Genomic DNA, 21,771 nt, shown 5'->3' with positions numbered 1-21,771 from the left:
CTTGCTTTATTTTCTGGTCTGTCCCGAGTACTCTGAACAATACTGAGCACATAAGAAGTACTCATAAACACTTGATTTGATTGCCCCCCCCAATAAAATGCTTAATGCCTTTTATATATGAATCTTTTTGATTTTCTTTCTTTCTTTCCTCCCTTTTTAAAAAAGATTTATTTAGTTCATGTATGTGGGTATACTGTCGCTGTCTTCAGACACACCAGAGGTCAGCATTGACTGCCCATTACGGATGGTTGTGAGCCACCATGTGTTTGCTGGGAATTTAACTCAGGATCTCTGGAAGAGTACATTGCAAAGACCTCAAAACTTCTGATGACAGAGTGCTAAGGGGGCCACGGGTCTGGCTAGCAAGTAGTCAGTGCTCTTAACCACTGAGCCATCTCTCCAGCCCTCTTTTTGTCTGTCTGTCTGTCTGTCTGTCTTCTCTCTCTCCCTCCCCTCTCTCTCTCTAGCCTGCCCCCTTCTTTTTCTTTTTTTCTCTTTTTTAAAATTATTTTTGGCACATTCTCTTTTTAAACTTTTAAAATAAGATTTATTTATTTTTATATGAGTACACTGTAGCTGTCTTCAGACAGAGCAGAAGAGGGCATTGGGTCCCATTAAAGATGGTTGTGAGCCACCATATGGTTGCTGAGTATTGAACTCAGGACCTCTGGAAGAGGAGTCAGTGCTTTTAACCCAGCCATCTCCCCAGCCTAATCGTTAAGGTTCCACTGAGATTTGAACTCGGATCACTGGATTCAGAGTCCAGAGTGCTAACCATTACACCATGGAACCCCCTCTTTTTCTTCCTTCCTTCCTTCCTTCTCTCCTTTCTTTCTTCCTTCCCTCTCTCCCTCCCTCCCTCCCTCCCTCCGTCCTTCCCTTCCTCCCTCCCTCCCTCTCTCTTCCCTTCCTCCCTCCCTCCTTCCCTCTCACCCTCCCTTCCTCCTTTCCTCCCTCCCTCCCTCCCTCCCTCCCTTCCTTTCGTCCTTCCTTTCCCTTCCTTTCCTTTTCTTTTTTCCTTGAGACAGGGTTTCTTTGTGTAACCTTAGCTTTCCTAGAACTGGCTCAGTAGATGATGAAGGTCTTGAACTCAGAGATCCACTTGCCTCTGCCTCCTGAGTGCTGGGATTAAAGCCGGCACTACAACCTGGCAAATTGCCTTGCTAAGCTACTTTCATTTTGCCTTTGTGTAACACCTAGATTATTCTTTCCTTTTTCTTTTTCTTCTTTTTGTTTTTCTTTCTCGAGACAGGGTTTTCTGTGTAGCATTGGCTGTCCTGGAACTCCCTCTGTAGATCAAGCTGTCCTAGAACTCAGAGATTCACTGGCCTCTGCCTTGAGTGGTGGAACCAAAGGTGTGGATCACCACCACCCAGCTACAGTTTTTCAAATAATATATTTTGATTATGCTTTTTCCCTCTCCTTTCTTTCAGAACCTACTTACCCTACTACCCACTTAACTTTATGTTCTCTCTCTTTCAAGAAACCACCATAAAAAATCAAAACAATCAAGTAGAAGACCATAAGACAAAAAGGGGAGGAGGAACAAAACAAAAATGAAGCTAAAGTTCATAAAACAAAATGCAGAGTTCACTTTGTGTTTGGCGACTACTCCTGTGCATGAAGACTGCCCTAGAGTGTTGATGTACCCAGTGACACTCCATTGGAGAAAACCGATTTTTCTCTTTGGGTATCTGTTGCAAATGACTTCTTGGTTAGGGTGGGGCCCTATGCCTGCTTGCTCTTGTCAGTGATAGGTTCCTGTCTGGCTCGAAACTGCAGGTCTTGTGTGTACTCCCAGTCTCCGAGAGTTCATATGTATGTCAGTCCTGTCTGGGAGACACTGTTTCCTTGGAGTCGTCCATCACTTCTGGACCTTACAGTATTTCAATCTTCTCTTCTGCATAGGTCTCTAAGCCCCGAGGTTAGAGGTTTGATGAAGCAATACCATTTAGGAATGAATGTTTCCAAGTGTCTCACTCACCGTTGTCCAGTTGTGGATCTCTGTGTTAATTTCCATCTGCTGCCATAAGAGGATTCTCTCATGAGAGTTGAGTGTGGTACTGATCAGTAAATCATTAGGGATAGTTTTATTGCTATGTTCATTTAGCAGGAATAATAGTATTACATTTTCCCCTAGGCTGATGACTTATATAGTTCCAAGTTCTTGGCCATGTTAGCAGTGTCAGGCATTGGTTCCAACTAACATAGTGGGCCTTAAATCCAATAAAAAGAAGTAGTTGGTCTTAGTTAGGTTTTCCATTGCTGTGAAGAGACACCATGACCAAGGCAACTCTTATAAAGAACAACATTTAATTGAGGCTAGTTTACAGGTTCAGAGGTTTAGCCAATTATCATCACGGCTGGAAAAGCCAAAAGTTCTACATCTTGATCCAAAGGCAAACAAAGGAGGCTAGGGTCTAAAAGCCCATCCTCATAGTGACACACTTCCTCCAATAAGGCCATACCTACTTCATCAAGGCCCCATCTCTCAACAGTGTCACTCCCTGGGTCAAGCATATTCAAACCACCACATTCCATTCCCTGCCCTCCATAGGCTGAAACACATGGGTATGTGGGGCTATACCTAGCCATAGCATAATGCAAAATACATTTAGTTCAACTTCAAAAGTCACATAGTCTATAGCAGTCTCAAAAATGTCAAGCATTTGTGCAGTTATTACACCAGCATATCTTGTAGGCAGGCCTCTGTTGTAGATCCTAGGGCTTGTAGCTGTGCAATATTGATGATCATCTTTCTCATTCAGTAGAATGTAGATTACCTTCACCTTTTTCCTTCAGTGGAGTATAGAGTATTTTCCAGTACCATGAATAGTTGTCAATAGGGATAAAGCATCTAGTGAAGCATCAGCTTGACTATTTGTATCCTATGACATATATAATTGCTTCAGCAATAGGGGCTTATTATTGGTTTGTGGAGAGCAACCAATAGCCTCAGATGTTTGGAGGCACTTTGTGGGACCCCTTTGACCAATGATTTAACAAGATGCAACTCATTCCTAGTGCTGGAGGTTTTACTTGATGGCAAAAATGTCTTGTTGGGAATTCTCTTTCCTATTACATTGTAGCTCCATTTAGATATCATATATATGTATGTGTATATATGATAAATATATATTTTAAACATATAATATATAAAAATACATTCCTATATATGTATATATTCATATATACATATACTTATGTATGTATATAAAATATATATGAAAATATATTTATTTTAGGAATCTTCTACAGTAGTAGGTTGCCACATGTTTTTTCAAATGGCCTTTAGTGTTAGTGTTCCTTTCTATATTCCCTTCTCATCCATCCACTCTTTATTTAATCCTCTTGTTCTAGTTTTCTCTTTACCTCTCTATAACACTGTTTTCATTTCTTTGGGAGATTCTTTCCTCTGCCTGGTCACTTACTAGGTACTTAACCCCTGTGGTTATAAGGATTGTAGCATGGATATTGAAGGCTTAAAAGCTAGCATGCTCATATAAGAGAAAACATGTATTGTTTTGTCTCCGTGTCTGTTATCTCACCCAGAATGTTTTTTTCTAGTTCTATCAATTTGCATGGATATTTATAATTTCATTTTTGTTAGCAGCTGAATAATATTCCACTGTGTAAATGTACCATAGTTTCAGTCCATCCATCAGATGATGGACATCTAGAATGTCACAGTTTCTGGCTATTATGAGTGGAGCAGTAATGGACATGGTTGAGCAAGTGCAAGACATAGGGTCCTTTGGGTGTATGCCCAAGAGTGATGCAGCTGTATCGTGAGGTAGATCTATTCCCAGCTTCCCGAGGAACCAACACACTGGTTTTCATAATGGCCGTCTAAGTGTGCACTCTCACCAGCAATGCAGTGTTCTCTTTTCCCCACATCCTTGCCTTCTTGTGCTTGTTTTGTTGATTGTTGACACTCTGACCAGTGTAAGATGAAATCTCAAAGCAGTTTCAATTTTCATTTTCCTGATGGCTGAGGATATTTAAGTGTTTCTCAGCCATTTGTGTTCAAAATTTTGAGAACTCTATGTTTAGATTTGCATACTGGTTTGTGTGTGTGTGTGTGTGTGTGTTGGTAGTGTTTTTTGTTTTTGTTTTTTTTGTTCTTTCTATATTCTGGATATTAATATATTTCTATATTCCGGATTTGTTCTTTCTAAGAAGTATAATTGGTAAAAATATTTTTCTATTTGGAAGGGTACCAAATCACAGGAATAATGGTGTCATTTGGTGTACACAGCTTTTTAGTTTCAGGAGGACCCATTTATTAGATGTTGGTCTAATGCCTATGTTATCAGTGCTTTGTTTAGAAAGTTCTTTGCTGTGCCAACTAGTTCAAGCCTATTCCCCACTTTCTTTTCTTTACTTCTTTTGTCTTTTTATCTTTATTTTTTAATTGGATATTTTATTTATTTACATTTCAAATGCTATTAACTTTCCTGCCCCCCTCCCCAGAAACCTCCTATCCCATACTCCCCTCCCCCTGCTTCTAAGAGGGTGTTCCCTCACCAACCCATCCACTCCTGCCTCCCTGCCCTGGCATTCCCCTATACTGGGGCATCGAGCCTTCATAGGACCAAGTGTCTCTCTCCCCATTGATGCCAGACAAGGCCATCCTCTGCTACATATGTGGCTAGTGTCATGAGTCACTCCATGTGTACTCTTTGGTTGGTGGTTTAGTCCCTGGAGCTCTGGGGGAAGGTCCTGGTTGGCTGATATTGTTGTTCTTCCTATGAGGTTGCAAACCACTTCAACTCCTTCAGCATTTTATCTAACTCTTCCATTAGGGACCCTGTGCTCAATCCAATGGTTAACTGCAAGTATCTGTCTCTGTATTTGTCAGGCTCTGGCAGAGGCTCTCAGAAGACAGCTATATCAGGCTCCTGTCAGCAAGCACTTCTTGGCATCCACAATAGTGTCTGGGTTTGGTGAGTGTATATGGGATGGAGCCACAGCCAGTGCAGTCTCTGGAAGGCCTTTCTATTAGTTTCTGCTCCACACTTTGTCTCTGTATCTCCTCACTTGGGTATTTGTTTCACCTTCTAAGAAGAAATGAAGTATCCACACTTTGGTCTTCCTTCTTGTTGAGCTTCATGTGGTCTGTGAGTTGTGTGTTGGATATTCTGAGTTTTTGGGTTAATATCCACTTATGAGTGAGTGCATAACATGTGTATTCTTTTGTGATTGGTTTACCTCATCAGTGTATTTTTCTAGTTCCATCCATTTGCCTAAGAATTTCATGAATTCATTGTTTTTGATAGCTGAGTAGCACACCATTGTGTAAATGTACCATATTTTCTGGATCCATTCCTCTGTTGAAGGGCATCTGGGTTCTTTCCAGCTTCTGGCTATTATAAATAAGGCTGATATGAACATAGTGGAGGATGTGTCCTTGTTATCAAAACAACCCTGAGATTCCACCTCAAACCAGTCAGAATGACTAATATCAAAAACTCTGGAGGCAGCAGATGTTGGTGAGGATGTGGAGAAAGAGAACACTCCTTTGTTGTTGGTGGGATTGCAGGCTGGTACAACCACTCTGGAAATCAGTCTGGCAGTTTTTCAGAAAATTGGACACTGTATTACCTGAGAACCCAGCTATACCACTCCGAGGCATATACCCCAAAGATGATCCAACATATGCTCCTGGTTTTGTTGATTCTTTGTGTAGCTCTTTTTGTTTCTACTTGGTTGATTTCAGCCCTGAGTTTGATGATTTCCTGACATTTACTCCTCTTGGGTGTATTTGCTTCTTTTTGTTCTAGAGCTTTCAGGTGTGCTGTTAAGCTGCTAGTGTAACATCTATTCAGTTTGTTTTTGGAGTCACTCAGAGCTATGAGCTATCCTCTTAGCACTGCTTTCATTGTGTCACATAAGTTTGGGTATGTTGTACCTTCATTTTCATTAAATTCTAAAAAGTCTTTAATTTCTTTCTTTATTTCTTTCTTGACCAAGTTATCATTGAGTAGGGCATTGTTTAGCTTCCACATGTATGTGAGCTTTCTGTTGTTTTTGTTGCTATTGAAGACCAGCCTTAGTCCGTGGTGATCTGATAGAATGCATGGAATTATTTCAATCTTCTTGTATTTGTTGAGGTCTGTTTTGTGACCAATTTTATGGTCAATTTTGGAGAAGGTACCATGAGGTGCTGAGAAGAAGGTATATTCTTTTGTTTTACGATGAAATGTTCTATATATATCTGTTAAATCTACTTGGTTCATAACTTCTGTTAGTTTCACTGCATCTCTGTTTAGTTTCTGTTTCCATGATCTGTCCATTGTGAGAGTGGGGTATTGAAGTCTTCCACTATTATTGTGTGAGGTGCAATGTGTGCTTTGAGTTTTAGTAAAGTTTCTTTTATGAATGTGGGTGCCCTTACATTTGGAGCATAGATGTTCAGAATTGAGAGTTCATCTTGGTAGATTTTTTTCTTTGATGAGTATGAAGTGTCCTTCTTTACCTTTTTTGATAACTTTTGGTTGAAAGTCCATTTTATTCAATGTTAAAATAGCTACTCCAGCTTGTTTCTTGGGACCATTTGCTGGGAAAATTGTTTTCCAGCCCTTTACTCTGAGGTAGTGTCTGTCTTTGACACTGAGGTGTGTTTCCTGTATGCAGCAAAATGCTGGGTCCTGTTTATGTATCTAGTCTGTTAGTTTATGTGGTTTTATTGGGGAATTGAATCCATGGATGTTAAGAAATATTAAGGAATAGTGATTGTTGCTTCCCATTATTTTTGTTGTTAGAGGTGGAATTGTTTGTGTGGCTATCTTCTTTTGGATTGTTGAAAGAAGATTACTTTCTTGTTTTTTTCTAGCGTGTAGTTTCCCTCCTTGTGTTGGAGTTTTCCATCCATTATACTTTGAAGAAGTGGGTTTATTGAAAGATATTGTGTAAATTTGGTTTTGTCATGGAATATCTTGGTTTCTTCATCTATGGTAATTGAGTGTTTTGCTGGGTATGAGTAGCCTGGACTGGAATTTGTGTTCTCTCGGGGTCTGTACAACACCTTCTGGCTTTTTATAGTCTCTGGTGAGAAGTCTGGTGTAATTCTGATAGGTCTGCCTTTCTATGTTACTTGATCTTTTCCCCTTACTGCTTTTAATGTTCTTTCTTTGTTTTGTGCATTTGGTGTTTTGACTATTAAGTGATACAACGAATTTTTTTTTTTTTTTGGTCCAATCTATTTGGAGTTCTGTAGGCTTTGTGTATGTTCATGGGCATCTCTTTCTTTAGGTTAGGGAAGTTTTCGTCTATAATTTTGTTGAAGATATTTACTAGCCCTTTCATTTGGGAATCTTTGCTCTCTGCCAATTATCCTTAGGGTTGGTCTTCTCATTGTGTCCAGGGTTTCCTGTATGTTTTGGGTTAGGAGCTTTTTGTTTTCATATTTTCTTTTACTGTTGTGTCAATGTTTTCTATGGTATCTTCTGCACCCGAGATTCTGTCTTCTATCTCTTGTATTCTGTTGGTGATACTTAGATTTATGACTCCTAATCTCTTTCCTAGGTTTTTTATCTCCAGGGTTGTCTCCCTTTCTGATTTCTTTATTATTTCTATTTACATTTTTAGATCCTGTAAGGTTTTGTTCAATTCCTTCACCTGTTTGTGTTTTCCTCTAGTTCTTTAAGGGATTTTTATGTTTCCTCTTTAAGGGCTCCTACCTGTTTACTTGTGTTCTCCTGTACTTCTTCAAGGGAGTTATTTGTGTGTTTCTTAAAGTCCTCTACCATCATCATTAGAAGTGATTTAAAATCACAATCTTGCTTTTCTGATGTAATGGGGTATCCAGTACTTGCAATGATAGGAGAATTAGGTTCTGATGAGTAACCTTGGTTTCTGTTGCTTATGTTCTTATGCATGCCTCTTGCCATTTGGATATCTCTAGTTCTACCTGCCCTCCCTATCTCTGACAGTGGCCTACCCCTCCTGTGGTTCTGATTGTGTCAGAACTCCTAGGAGTCAATCTGTTTCTGTGAAGCTGTGTTTCTGGGATCCTGGGATCCTGAGATCCTCGGTTCCTGAGATCCTGGGTGTATCAGAGCTCCTGGGAGTCAATCTGCCTCTGGGATCCTAAAATCCTGGTGTGACCAAGCTCCTGAGATCCTGTGATCCTGGGCATGTTATTACACCTGGGAGTTGAGCTTCCTCTGGGTGTTGTGGGACTGAGTGTGATGCCAGTGCCCAAGGTCTGCTCAAGACACCAGCTCAGACTGAAGGACCTCCACTTTCTTTTTTCTCAGGTTTAGGGTATCTGGTCTTGTGTTCAGGCTCTTGATCCATTTGCAGTTGTGTTTTGTGTAGGATGATAAGTATGGATATATTTTTATTCTTTTGTATATGGCTGTTTAGTTTGATCAGGGTCCTTTTTTTAAAAATAATTTCAATTTCTTTATTCATAGTTCTTATTTAAAAATTCTTCCTCATCTTTGAGTATTCAAGACTGGTTTCAGGTTAAATGAATTTCTCAGGGAAAGCTTTCTTGTTTTTCAATATTTTATTTTATGTTTTGGAAATTTCATACATGAATATCATATATACATACCATTTACATTTGACTATTTTTTCCAGCTACTTTCCTCAAGTCCTTTCTCCTCCTTTTAAGTTCATGACTTCTTAATTTTCATTTATGTATATATACACATATACGTGCATATGTAAGTACAGCCTACTGAGTCTATTTAGAGTTGCTCATATGCTTATGTGTTTAGAGATGTATTTAGGGATTGAATTAGCCTACCTGGAGTTTATACTCAGAAAAGACTGGTTCTTCCTCTCTTAGCAGTCATTAATTTGCCTGTAGCTAGGGGTAGAATCTTGTGGGATTTCCTCTACCCACACTGGGGCGTTTACTAGTGTTGTTTTGTTTTTAGATATTAACCATATTGTTAAGATGTCATAGGTATAGACAGCTTCCTGACATATATAGTAGACATTATGTCACAGAAATCATCTTGGCACTCTGATTTTCACAATTTTTCTGTTTTTTCTTCTGTGATGTTCCCTGAGTCTTAGGTGTAGGAGTTCTGTTGTAGATGAATCAGTTGGGCATGGACACTCCATTGTCAGTCATTCTTTGCATTTTGACAAGTTGTGACATTTTGTAATGATCTGTCTCCTGCAAAAAGAGCTTCTGATGTAAGACTAGGTATTATAATGCAATTGGGAATTATCCTTGTTTTGGAAAATGTCAACAGTAGGTTCTCTTCTAAGGTCCATGTCCTCACCAGTCATGAGTAGTTGATTGGGTTTACAGTACCAGCATTAATTCCCTATTACTGAGAGGGTCTTAATTCTGAATAGATGACTGTTGTTTACCTCCAAGATCTGAATGCCCCTAAATGGCATATCTTGCCATGCTGGTCATGGTTTGTGATTCATAGAAGTCACAAATAGGTAGAACTGCTATCTGATTTTTTCCCCTCAGTGACTCACATAGCATTATGAGATGCTTGAGGACCAGTCCTCAGGGAGAAGGATTTCTGGTCAGTTTCAGCTAAATTTTTCCAAGTACTCCAAGTCTGAAGTGTGTGGTATCTTCAGCACTAGCATATTACCTTCAGGATTTGGAAGGCAAACAAAAAATACCTACATTGTTTTGAGAGTCTCTTGGATTTCTCTAACCAACAACTTTAAGGTTCCCATGTCTAGCACGGTTTTGTTAGATAGTCTATGGATTTTTGTTGGGAGCATTATCATCTTAAATGATAAAACTTAATTTAAATTATATATACATATGTATGTATGTATGTGTGTGTGCATGTGTGCATGTGCATGTGTATGTGTGTATGTATATACAAACTTACATTTTTTTTTAAACAAGAGGAATTTTATTTAATCCAGCATGCTGAGGTCACCCTGCACATGGGGAGAGAGTGACCACACACAGCCCATGCAGCGGGCCTTTATACAGTCCTCGGGGCAGCTGCCATTAGGCACAATGTGATTGGCAGAACAGTGTTACTTTTAAACTAATTGGTTGTTAGGGATTGAAGTAAGTGACCAATGGTCTCGGAATAAATCTGGGTCTCCCTTAGCTGCAGGGACCTCCCTGTGGTCTGTGGAATGTAATTTAGCCTCTCCCTTCTGGGAGGGGCAAGCGTTCCATGGCCTTTCAAAGTTCCTGAGCTGACTCTTTCATCTCTCCCTTTTCTTTATGCATGCTTCAATTCTGAAGCAATTGTTGGTATTCTGATAAGCTCATACTCCCGGTCTTCTATATCTAGTTCTTTGTATCTCTGCTTTAAAATCATTAGCTGTACAGTACCTAAGTGTTTCTTAACAATACCAACCAAGGAGTTCAAAATGTAGGGTCCAAAAGTCAACTATAGCTGGAGAACAATTAGGGGTCCTAACAAGTTTAACAACCCTGGAATGGTCTATTTAAGAGCAACACTCCTCAGCTAAGGCAGCACATAGTCCACCTATTCTGCAGTACTACTTCTGATAATGAAGTCAGTGATTCTTGTAGGTGACTGATGGAGGTTTCTATTTTCTCTACGTCTAAATCAATGGCTGCCTTCAGAATGTCATAATTTTCCCTTTGTAAGACCAGAGCAGAGGGCCTAGTGGCTACCCTGGCCATCCCCAACCCCATCAGAAGGGAGACAGTGAGTGCTGTAGCATGTTTGGTGGAGAAGGAACCAGAATCCAAAGATACCACAAGGTAGTCATAATCAAGGTCGAGTGATCTTGAGCTTGAACAGATTCTTCATCTTCTGTACTGTCCAGTGGGAGTCTCTGGGGGGGGTCGTCTGCAGGTTTCACATGGGAAGCATGCACCCAGGCCACAATACTTCCACCTTGGGGGCTTTGGGAGTGGCTAGCAGAGCCAGGAAGGGTCCATTCCATGGAGGTTCCAGCAATTGTTCCTGATGCCTTCTTAGTCACCAGTCTGGAAGCAGTGAGGGGGTCTCTAGCATTACTGGATCATTTAAGGCAGACAGTTTGGACTAAATCTCATGTTGTGGGATACTTCCTGGGAGGGCCCAGTGGACACCAAGGGAGTTGGGGTGGCAGACAGGATCTCAAAAGGGGTCAGGTTAAAATGGCAAAGGCTGTTCCAGCTTCAGAACAGGACCAAGGGGAGGGGCACCACGCAGCCTGAGCCAGTCTCCAAGGTCAATTTAGTTAAGTTCTCTCATAGGGTTCTGTTTGGTTTTTCTGCCTACCCTGAGCTCTGGGGATGGTATGCACAAGAGAGCTTCCAATTAGTCCCAAATATCTCTGTCAAGCACTGACTTACCTTAGAGACAAAAGCAGGATCATTATTTGATCCAGTTACCTTGGGCACTCTGAGCTTTGGGAAAATTTCCTCTAATATTTTCTTTAGTTATCATGGTAACTGTTTCCTGCTTCGTGGGGAATGTCTCAACCCATTCAGAGAAAACATCTACAAACACTAGAAGGTATTCATAATCATACATCAAATTTGTGTGCCCTCATGCAGCCCCCTTGAGACCTGTCAATGGAATCTGGTGGTCGACCTTCAGGTGCCCCTTACCTTTTGCCATATTAAAGATCCAGTCAGGTCTTGTCAGGGAAAGCCTGCTGTCCATAACAGCCTGGTTAATTGATGGGGTCCCTGTATCTGAGGGGGCATTCTTTCTAGCTTCCTGCATTATAAATGAAACAGTATCAAAGAGATTAATCAGCCCCTTGGAAAGCCCCTTTGTGAGAGAACCACAGTGGTATCAGGGGAGGTGGCTCTCAGGTCTCTTCCTGCTTCTCTCTGGTCCCATATGGGCTGAGGATCCTGGAAGCATTACCAGTACTGGTGGGGCCACGGGGACAAGGGTAGGAAGATATAGATAGGAAGGGTCTTGGGGCAACAAGTCTGCTCTTGAAGGGCCTTGTGGGATTGACTTCTCAGGTCCAGATCTCTTCTCTCTTGCTTCCTTCTTCATGAAGGCCAGAATCTGTGAGGTGTGTCTTGGGAAAGAAAGGCTTTTATCTATGAGGGGGGAGGTGAGCCCTCCACTAGTTTCTTCTAGGTAATTATAAAGACTTTCTCTTCTACTGCTTTGATCACCTGCAAGTCACAGGTCCCTATGGGTAGGTCATTTGGAGAAGCAGAGAGCAACTAACTTGCTTTACAGTTGGTCTAATGTCCAAACAATGTCCTCAGTCTAAGTCCAAGAACTCAGAAGGAGATACCAACAAGCACAGAGAAAAACAATCAGCACACAGACAGCTTGACCCTGCCATGCGTGGGTGTCTAGGTCCAAGAACACACAACAAGATACTAACAAACAGAGAGAAAAACAATCACCACACAGACAGCCTGATCCTGCCACAGGCCAGCATCCAGGTCTAAGAACACAGAAAAAGAAAACACATATCTTGCTGCTTCCTCCTGTTGATAACAAATAATTACCTAGAATTAGTGAAATAAATGAGACTACTCTTGATAAAATAGAAAAGTGTAGTCTTAAGTAAATTATTCTATAAAGGATTCAGATAATCTGGAGGAATCCTTAAATCTATTTCTAAACCTTCAATACAACAGAAGAAGAAACTCTGTCTCAGATCAGGAACTAGAACCCATAAAGAGAAAGGAAAGAGGCTCCTTGATGGGCCCAGTTACAGACACTAGGTGCTCCTGCCCATACGGCAGGAACCAGATAACAGAGTTGCTCAGCCAGTTCCAGCCGCGCTGAAACAAGCTAGGTGCTCCTGCCCATATGGCTGGAGCCAGATAAGCCAGATTATAGCAAGACTTGGCTCCCGCCATCACCATTTTGCCTTTTCCAGAAGCAGCAGAGCCTTCCTGGCTCTCTCCCAGGGGCCTGAATCATCCTTCTGTTCCCCGTGGTTTTGACGTTAAGGCAAACCAAAAGTTCAGACAGGCTTACAGACTCAGACTTTGACAAACAGCAAGACAGACAAAAATTAAACGAACAAACAAACAAAAAACACCCCCCCCCCCCGAAACAAACAAACTGCAGTGTTACCTGCTCAAGACCTCTGATTCACTACTCCAGCATATCCCCACAGGAGGTCAGATTCCTGGCCAATGCACCAAATGTAAGACTCTGGGGAGCCTTAACTTTCGGGAGACTCCTGAGTGAACAACATGGAGATGGGAATTGACACAAAAAGCAAGAGGAATTTTATTTAATCCAGCATGCTAGGGTTGCCCTGCACATGGGGAGAGAACAACCACAAACATATATATATATATATTAAAGCAAATATGAATACCTTCAGGAACCAAAATAATTAGGAATAAATCTAATCAAGGAGGTGAAAGACTTGTGCAGTGAAAAAATTAAATCACTGAAGAAGCAGAGGTGTAGAAAAGAACTTTCTGAAGAAGACTCCATTTACTCAGGAAGCAAGGCCAGCAATTGACACTGATCCCATGAAACTAAAATGCTTCCGCATAGCTAAGAAAACAGTCAACTGAATGAAGAGGAAGAGGGAGAGAAACAGCCAATTATACATCTATTAAAGGATTAATATTAATAATATAGAAAGAACAACAACAAAAAACCTCAGGGGATCATAACAAATGACCCAGTTTAAAATTGCGGCACAAAGCCATTTATCTATGAATGCTGGGGAAGGAAATGTCTTGGTTTTACTCAGAGGGAGGAGGAGCCTTTGCTGGCAAGTAGATGCTGCTCCATCCACATGGACCAAGGAGACCCTAACAAGCCAATGGGGAGGGAGAAAATGTTCTCATATGCGTTTTTCCTGCAGACTTGTTTGGGAGAGCACAAGATGAAATATGCTAAGTCCTTGGTAAATTTTGATGCATTCTCAAAGAAATGCTCTGAGATGACCACGTCTGCAAAGGAAAAGTTCAAACTTGAAGATATGGCCTGAAGTGACAAAAGTCACTACAATGGGAAGAATTATAGTCCTTCCAGAGATGACAAAAAAAAAAAAAAAAAAACCAGAAAAAAAGACCTCAGTGTTACCCCCAAACCACCGTCTGCCCTCTTCTTGATGCTCTAGACATCATTCAAATTGGAGAGACTGAGAAAAGTTGGATGAGATGTGTTCTGAACACTCAGCCAAAGATAAATAACCATGGGAACAGAAGGCAATTAAACTATAGAAATATGGAAAGGATATTGTTATATACCATGCCACAGGTGGGAGGGAGGCAGGAAAGAAGGAGCCTAGTACACCAAGAGGTACAAAGGAAAATTAACCAGAAGCTGAGAAATAATAGTAATAATAATAATAATAATAATAATAAATGGATGTCCTATAATGTGTGTGCTCAGGTAACTGTTCTGCTAAGAATGTGAAATTCAAATGTAGCTCAAAGCTAATATTTTCATTTAAGCTATATATGTATATTTATACAAAGATTTATGTATACTATAGGCACTTTGGGGTAGATAGTTAATATTATGATACCTTACAATGTTATAGACGTTTTTACTGTTATTTTACTTCCCTTCCTCTTTCTTTTATATATCTCTCTTCCCCTCCCTTAATTAGAGCTTCCCTCCCATTTTCCTGGTCAGATCATTTGAGTCTTGCTATTCCCCTCTCTATTGCTTCTACAAACTCTAACCCTGGCAATGCTCCCTTTATACTTTTCTGGTTTCTGAAGTTACTCCAGGACATGTACTTCCATCTGAGGATTCAGAGGCAGGAGCCTCCAGTGAGAGAACGTGCTTCACGCTTGTCTTCTCCGGTCTTCATTACCTCAGTCTATGTGACTTTTCTAGTTTCATCCATTTACCTGCAGAGTTCGTGATTTCATCTTTCATAGTGTATCTGTACCAGTTTCATTATGCATAAAAGTTAGTGGAAGGACTTTTAGGATGTATCTGTTTCTTGACTATTGTGAATAGAGCAACAGCAGACATTCCTGAGCTAGTATCTGTGGAGTAGGATGTTGGAATCTTTGGGCATATGCCAAGGAGTGGTGGTAGAGCTGTGTTGTACGGTAGGTTTATTTTTTTAAGGTTTTGAGAATTCTCCACACTGATTTCTATAATGCCTGCACCAGTTTGCAACCCCACCAGCTGTAAGTGAGGCTTTGCTTTGCCCAAATCCTGTCCCGCATTTGTTGCTGGTTGGTTTGTTGATCTTTGTTGCTCAGACCCCAGTAAGAAGAAATCTCAAAGTTGTTTCCATTTGTTTTTTCCTAGTTACTAGGAATGAAGAACATATGTCTTTGCCTTCTTTCTCCTTCTTTTGAGAATTCTTAGTTTAAGTCCAAGGCTCATATTTCCAGTGGATCATTTATTCTTTTGGAAAAAATTGAGTTTTTAAATATATTCTGGATATTAACCCTCTGTCAGATGTATATAGCTGGTGACAATTATCTTCCATTTTGTGGGTTTTCTCTTCACCTGCTTGATTGTTTCCTTATCTGGTCAGAAGTGTTTCAGTTTTATGAAATCCCACTTAGTAATTTTGGGCCTTAATTCTTGGGCAAATGAAACTAGACCTGCGTCATGTAGGGGCTACCTATACTTTCCCTTTCATGGTTTAGGTCTTTGATCCACTTGTAGTTGATTTTTGTACAATGTGATAGATTCAGGACTAACTTTGTGCCACATGTGGACAGTCAGTTTTGCTAGCAGCATTAGTTAAGGAAGCTGTCTTTTATCCAGCATATAATTTTGGCATCTTTGTCAAATATTAAATGGATGAAGTTATGTGTACTTTTGTTTGGGTCTTTCATTTTGTTCCCTTGGTTTACATGCCTGTGTTTGGGCCAGTATCATATTGGTTTTTTTTATTTTTTATTTTTTTTTTATCACAGTGGCTCTGGATAAAAGTGGATTGCATAAGATCTGGAAAAGTAACTCTTTTAGCTTTGCTCTTTTTACTCGTGGTTGTTTTGTCTATCTTGGGTCTTTTGTGGCTCCATATACATTTTAAGATATGTCTTCTTTCTTTTCCTTTTCTTTTTTTGGTGACAAATGAGATGAGGATTTTGCTCAGGATTGCATTGAATCTATAAATAGCTTTTGGCCATTGCTTTTTACCTACACATTGAATTCTTTGAGGAGGTGTAAACACCGTGTTCTTCCTCCTTTCTTTCTCTTCTATATAAGGACCTTGTATAACAGAGCTTAGTGTATTAGAATTGTCCTTAGTGTTAGAAAATCCCTAATTCGGTCACATTTTTATGTAATATCTTACTGAATAGCCTACATATATTTAATGAGCAATATTTTGTCAAGAAAAATAGCCTGACATTGGAAAGCCCCAGTTCATAAAGTGATCATGAATATTTATTTGGAGTTGGCATGGTGTTGCATGCTGTAAGACCCAACACTCAGGAGGCAGAGGCATCTACATGAGTTCAAGGCCACCTGTTGTACAAAGAGTGTTCCAGAACAGCCAGGGCTGTTATGCAGAGAAACCTTGTTTCCAAAAACCAATAGATAAGATAGGTAGATAGATAGATAGATAGATAGATAGATAGATAGATAGATAGAAGATAATAGATAATAGGTAAATAGATAGATAGATAGATTGATAGATAGATAGATAGATAGATAGATAGATAGATAGATATTTGATAGAATGATATTTCTTTTACACAGAGGCAAGACCTTTGAAAATTGTTACACAGATTAACAGTTGCATTGGAAATAGTACCAAGAACAAGTGTTTTATTTTTCGGTGGTTTTCTTTCTTGGGCTTTTGTTGAATTTGCTTATTTTTTGACCTTATATATATAGAGAGAGAATAAATATTAAGTAAATATTTTGGGATCTGCCATGTATGTATATGGGAGTCCAGATGATTTCATTCAAGAATAACCAGCAACTGGGTGTGATGGTTGTGATATCAGCACTTAAAACGTCAAAGCAGGAAGACTACAAAATTTGAAATCAGTCTACTTAATAAAATCCTGACCAAAAAAAAAATGTACATTTTTAGTAATTGAAAAGTATTTTTTTTTAAATGAATCTTAGGACTTCGTTTGCCATAAGTCCCAAGATAGAAAACAACTCAGTAAAGTTTTTGTATTCATGAGGGATGATCATGTCTCCCTTGGTGGCCTATTAACTGTTATGTAGCTGTGGGAAATCAGTCTAAGAGACTTTCTGCATGGATTGAAGCCACATTGCCTTCTCTTTCTCTCTCTGTCTCTCTCTGTCTTTCTCTTGTCACCATTTTTCATTTGCTGCCATTTGTATTACTAAATATCTGTATGTTTTCTTCTTTTGTGTCACCTCAAATAGAGCCACATGGCAGGTGTAAGTTTTCTGGATGGTGTCATTTCGGCCTACCACGGAAACAGGTGAGTGAGAGGACAAGCTACTGTTCTGTGACCAGGACTTTCTTTGTTTCCAAAAATACATTTGCTTATTTATATGTGTGTGTGTGTGTGTGTGTGTATGCGTGTGTGTATGTGTGTGTGTATGTGTATGCGTGTGTGTATGTGTGTATGCTGTGTATCTGTATGTCTGTGTATGCGTGTGTCTGTGTGTGTGTGTATGTGTGTGTGTGTATGTATGTGTATGTGTGTATACTGTGCATCTGTGTATCTGTATGTCTGTGTATGAGTGTGTCTCTCTGTGTGTGTGTATGTGTGTGTGTGTGTAAAATTTAATTATAAATATATGTAGAAATATATATGTGTGCATCTGGGTATGCTGTATCTGTATGTCTGTGTATAAGCACGCACACACGCGCACTCTCCCAGGCCTGCATACTGTGGTGCCCGTGTAGATGTCAGAGGACAGCTCACAGACCTTGTTTTTCTTTGTCTACTGTGTGGGTCCTGGTCATCAAACTCAAGTCATCCTGCTTGGTGCAAAGTATCTTATCATGTTCAGCCATCTTTCTGGTCCATGGTCAACACTGGTCACTAGCAGCAGTTTGAAATCACTGAGTAGAGTAAAAAGGGTTATCGAGATGAGAATAGTAGTTGAAATATTCTGTTGAGAACAAAGCCTGGTATTTAACATTAAGAATCTTGCTGTGAGAGTTAGGCCATAAGACAGGAGCATACTGGAGTATAAATTGTTCTGAGTATTTGGATTTAGCTCTGGATTCAGATTTGTTTAGATCAGTAAATATCTTGTAGATTTGATTTGTTCTTACCTATAGAAATAGCTTTGTAGACCAAAGAAATACAAGGATATAAATCAGGCAGTGTGCCCTAAAGAAGCAGAAATTAATCAGTTATAAACAAGGAATGAGGACAGCAAAGCTGTGCTGACTACTTACGCCAGCATCACATCCCTCAAGCTCCTTCGGATGAGCCCCCATCTTTCTGAAGTATTACAGGACTACGATTTCTAGCTTGGATGCTTTTACTTATTCCTCACTCGGTGAAGACCACTTCAGCTTCTATTATGACCCCTCTTCTGTGCTGGATGATAAATGTTCATGGTTGCTTCCCTCCTGGAGCTTGCACCTGGTCTGGGAGATAGAAACAGGGTTGCAGTGTGAGGTGCGTAGAGAGAGCCATGTGGGAGTATAACTAAAGGAGGGTGCTCTTCATGGATGTGGTGCCTTGGAAGGGAAATGGAAAAAGTGGGAGTCTAAATTTCACAAAGCTTCATGTACGACCCATCAAATTAAAGGTCAATATGAGGAAGATGGCTTGAGTCAGGGCCAACCACCAGGCAGCACTTCCAGCACCTGCATATGCAATTATTGGTTTGTTTGGTTTGTTTGTTTTCCTTCATAAGCTGGCATAGAAAAATATTTGGGGTCATAGCTACAGCTCCCAAATTCTGATCTACAGCCCTGATCAGTCAGTCTTAGGGTATATATTCAGTAAACCATCCCTGTTTATGGGTTTTGGGGCAACTCCTGGATCCCAACATTATAAATAAAACCAGTAGTATTACTAGGATAAAAACTATCTGACATATTTTCAGTGAAACACATGAGCAGAGAGTGGAGAAATATAATAAAAATAATCCTAGTAACCTAATTATAGTTGGTGCTGAGGACCAGTGGGGAGGAAATGGAGAGTGTTGGTGTGGAAAATAGCATATTAGAAAAAGTATGTCCTTGTTAGCATCTGCTGTCACCTGAGTTTTTGATCTTAGCCATTCTGATGGGCATGAGGTGGAATCTCAGGGTTGTTTTATTTGCATTTCCCTAATGATTAAGGAGCATCATTGAACATTTCTTTAGGTGTTTCTCAGTCATCCAGCAATCCTCAGTTGAGAATTCTTTGTTTAACTCTGTACCCCACTTTTTAATAGGGTTATTTGTTTCTCTGGAGTCTAACATTGTTTATATTGGATATTAGCCCACTATCAATTCTTGATCTTAGAGCATAAGCTATCGGTGTTCTGTTCAGGAAATTTTCCTCTGTGCCCTTGTGCTTCAGGCTGTTTCCTACTTTCTCTTCAACTAGATTCAGTGCATCTGGTTGTATGTGGAGGTCCTTGATCCACTTGGACTTGAGCTTTGTACAGGGAGATAAGAACAGATCAATTTGCTTTCTTCTACACGTTGACTGCTGGTTGAACCAGCACCATTTGTTGAAAATGCTGTCTTTTCCCCACTGGATGGTTTTAGCTCCTTTGTCAAATATCATTTGACTATAGGTGTGTGGGTTCTTTTCTGGGTCTTCAGTTCTATTCATTGATTTACCTGCCTGTCATTGTACCAATACCATACAGGCTTTTAATCACTATTGCTCTGTAGTATAGCTTGAGGTCAGGGATGATGATTCCACTAGAGGTTCTTTTATTATTGAGAATAGTTTTCGTTGTCCTCCATTTTTTTGTTATTCTAGATAAATTTGGAAACTGCTCTTTGTAACTCTATGAAGAACTGAATTGGAATTTTGATGGGGATTACATTCGATCTATATATTGCTTTAGGCAAGATGGTCATTTTTACTATATTAACCCTGCCAATCCATGAGCATGGGGGATCTTTCCATCTTCTGAGATGTTCTTCAATTTCTTTCTTCAGAGACTTAAAGTTCTTGTCATACAGGTCTTTCACTTGCTTGGTTAGAGTCACACCAAGGTATTTTATATTATTTGTGACTATTGTGAAGGGCGTTGTTTCCCTAACTTCTCTCTCAGCCTGTTGATCCTTTGAGTAGAGGAAGGCAACGGATTTGTTTGAATTAATTTTATATCAAGCCACTCTGCTGAAGTTTTTTAACTCAAGTTTAGGAGTTCTCTGGTGGAATTTTTGGGGTCACTTAAGTATACTATCATATCTGGTCCTGGGCTTTTTTTTTTTTTTTTGGTTAGGAGACTATTAATGAATCCTTCTATTTCTTTAGGGGTTATGCGATTGTTTAGATAATTTATCTGATTTGGATTTAACTTTGGTACCTAGTATCTGGCTAGAAAATTGTTCATTTCATCTAGATTTTCCAGTGTTGTTGAGTATAGGCTTTTGTAGTAGGCTCAGATAATTTTTTTTGGATTTCCTCAGCATCTGTTGACATTTCTTCCTTTTCATTTCTGATTTTGTTGATTTGGTTACTGTCTCTGTGCCCTCTTGTTAGTTTGGCTATGGATTTATTTATCTTATTGGTTTTCTCAAAGAACCAGCTCCTGGTCTGGTTGATTCTTTGTATAGTTCATTTGTTTCTATTTGATTGATTTCAGCACTGAGTTAGATTATTTCCTGCCATCTGTTCCTCTTGGGTGTATTTGCTTCTCTTTGTTCTAGGACCTTCAGCTGTGCTGTTTAGCTTCTAGTGTATGCTCTTTCCAATCTCTTTTTACAGGCATTCAGAGCTATACATTTTTCTCTTAGCACTGCTTTCAGTGTATCCCATAAGTTTGGGTATGTTGTACCTTCATTTTCATTAAGTTCTAAAAGGTTTTCAATTTCTTTATTTATTTCTTCCTTGACAAAGTTATTGTTGAGTAGAATGTTGTTCAGTTTTCATGTATATATGGTCTTTTTGTTGTTTTTTATTGTTATTGAAGACCACCCTTAGTCGGTGGTGATCTGATAGGGTGCATTGGATTATTCTTATGTCTGTTGAAGTCTGTTTTGTAACTGAGTATATGTCCAGTTCTGGGGAAGGTACCATGAAATGCTGAGAAGAAGGTATATTCTTTTGTTTTAGGATAAAATGTTCTATAGCTATCTGTTAAATCCATTTGGTTCTTAACTTCTGTTAGTTTCTCTGTGTCTCTGTTTATTTTATGTTTCCATGATCTGTACATTGATGAGAGTGGGGAGTTGAAGTATCCTACTATTATTTTGGTGCAATGTGTGCTTTGAGCTTTAGTAAAGTTTCTTTGATGAATGTGGGTGCCTTTACATTTGGAGCATATACGTTCAGAATTGATAGTTCATCTTGGTAGATTTTTCCTTTGATGAGTACGAAGTGTCCTTCCTTATCTTTTTTGATAACTTTAGGTTGAAAATCAATTTTATTCCATGTTAAAATAGCTATACCAAGATACTGATCACCGGGCGGCGGCGGCAGCGGCGGCGGCGGCGGGGGGGGGGGGGGGGGGGGGGGGGGGGCGGCAGTGCAGCAGTGGCTGGTCCAGCTGAAGGGCCATCAGCAGTGGAACCAAGGCGACACAGGGTCCAGTTAGGCGCTGCGCCCACGACCACTGACCTTCGCTGACCAGCCGGGCGGCAAGCAGCTGCGGTTGTGCAGCGCCTTTCGCTGCGTGGAAGCCACTTCAGAACTCGGCCTCCCGCCAGTCAGGAGATGCTCATCTCCATCTTGATTTCGGACTTCAGAGATCGGACAGACTGAGGTACACAAACATAATCTGAGGCCAACACCGCGGGGGTCTGAGCCCGACGGGCGTTGGCCTGCACCCAGGCCGTGGGCTGTTGAGGGGGCCATCGGGGGTGCCAACC

The 21,771-nt window shown here is 40.1% G+C and overlaps 1 non-coding gene across 1 annotated transcript; it reads right to left on the bottom strand.

The window, feature by feature from the left end:
* Window positions 1-720: 720 nt before the first annotated feature.
* Trnaq-cug (transfer RNA glutamine (anticodon CUG)) lies at window positions 721-792 on the bottom strand. The gene has a single exon. It is a non-coding gene; the product is annotated as a tRNA-Gln (tRNA).
* Between the last annotated feature and the right edge of the window lie 20,979 nt (window positions 793-21,771).

The sequence above is a fragment of the Apodemus sylvaticus genome, chromosome 5 (genome assembly GCF_947179515.1).
Source record: "Apodemus sylvaticus chromosome 5, mApoSyl1.1, whole genome shotgun sequence".
NCBI classification, from domain to species: domain Eukaryota; kingdom Metazoa; phylum Chordata; class Mammalia; order Rodentia; family Muridae; genus Apodemus; species Apodemus sylvaticus.
This window is presented reverse-complemented; position numbering and strand designations above follow the sequence as displayed.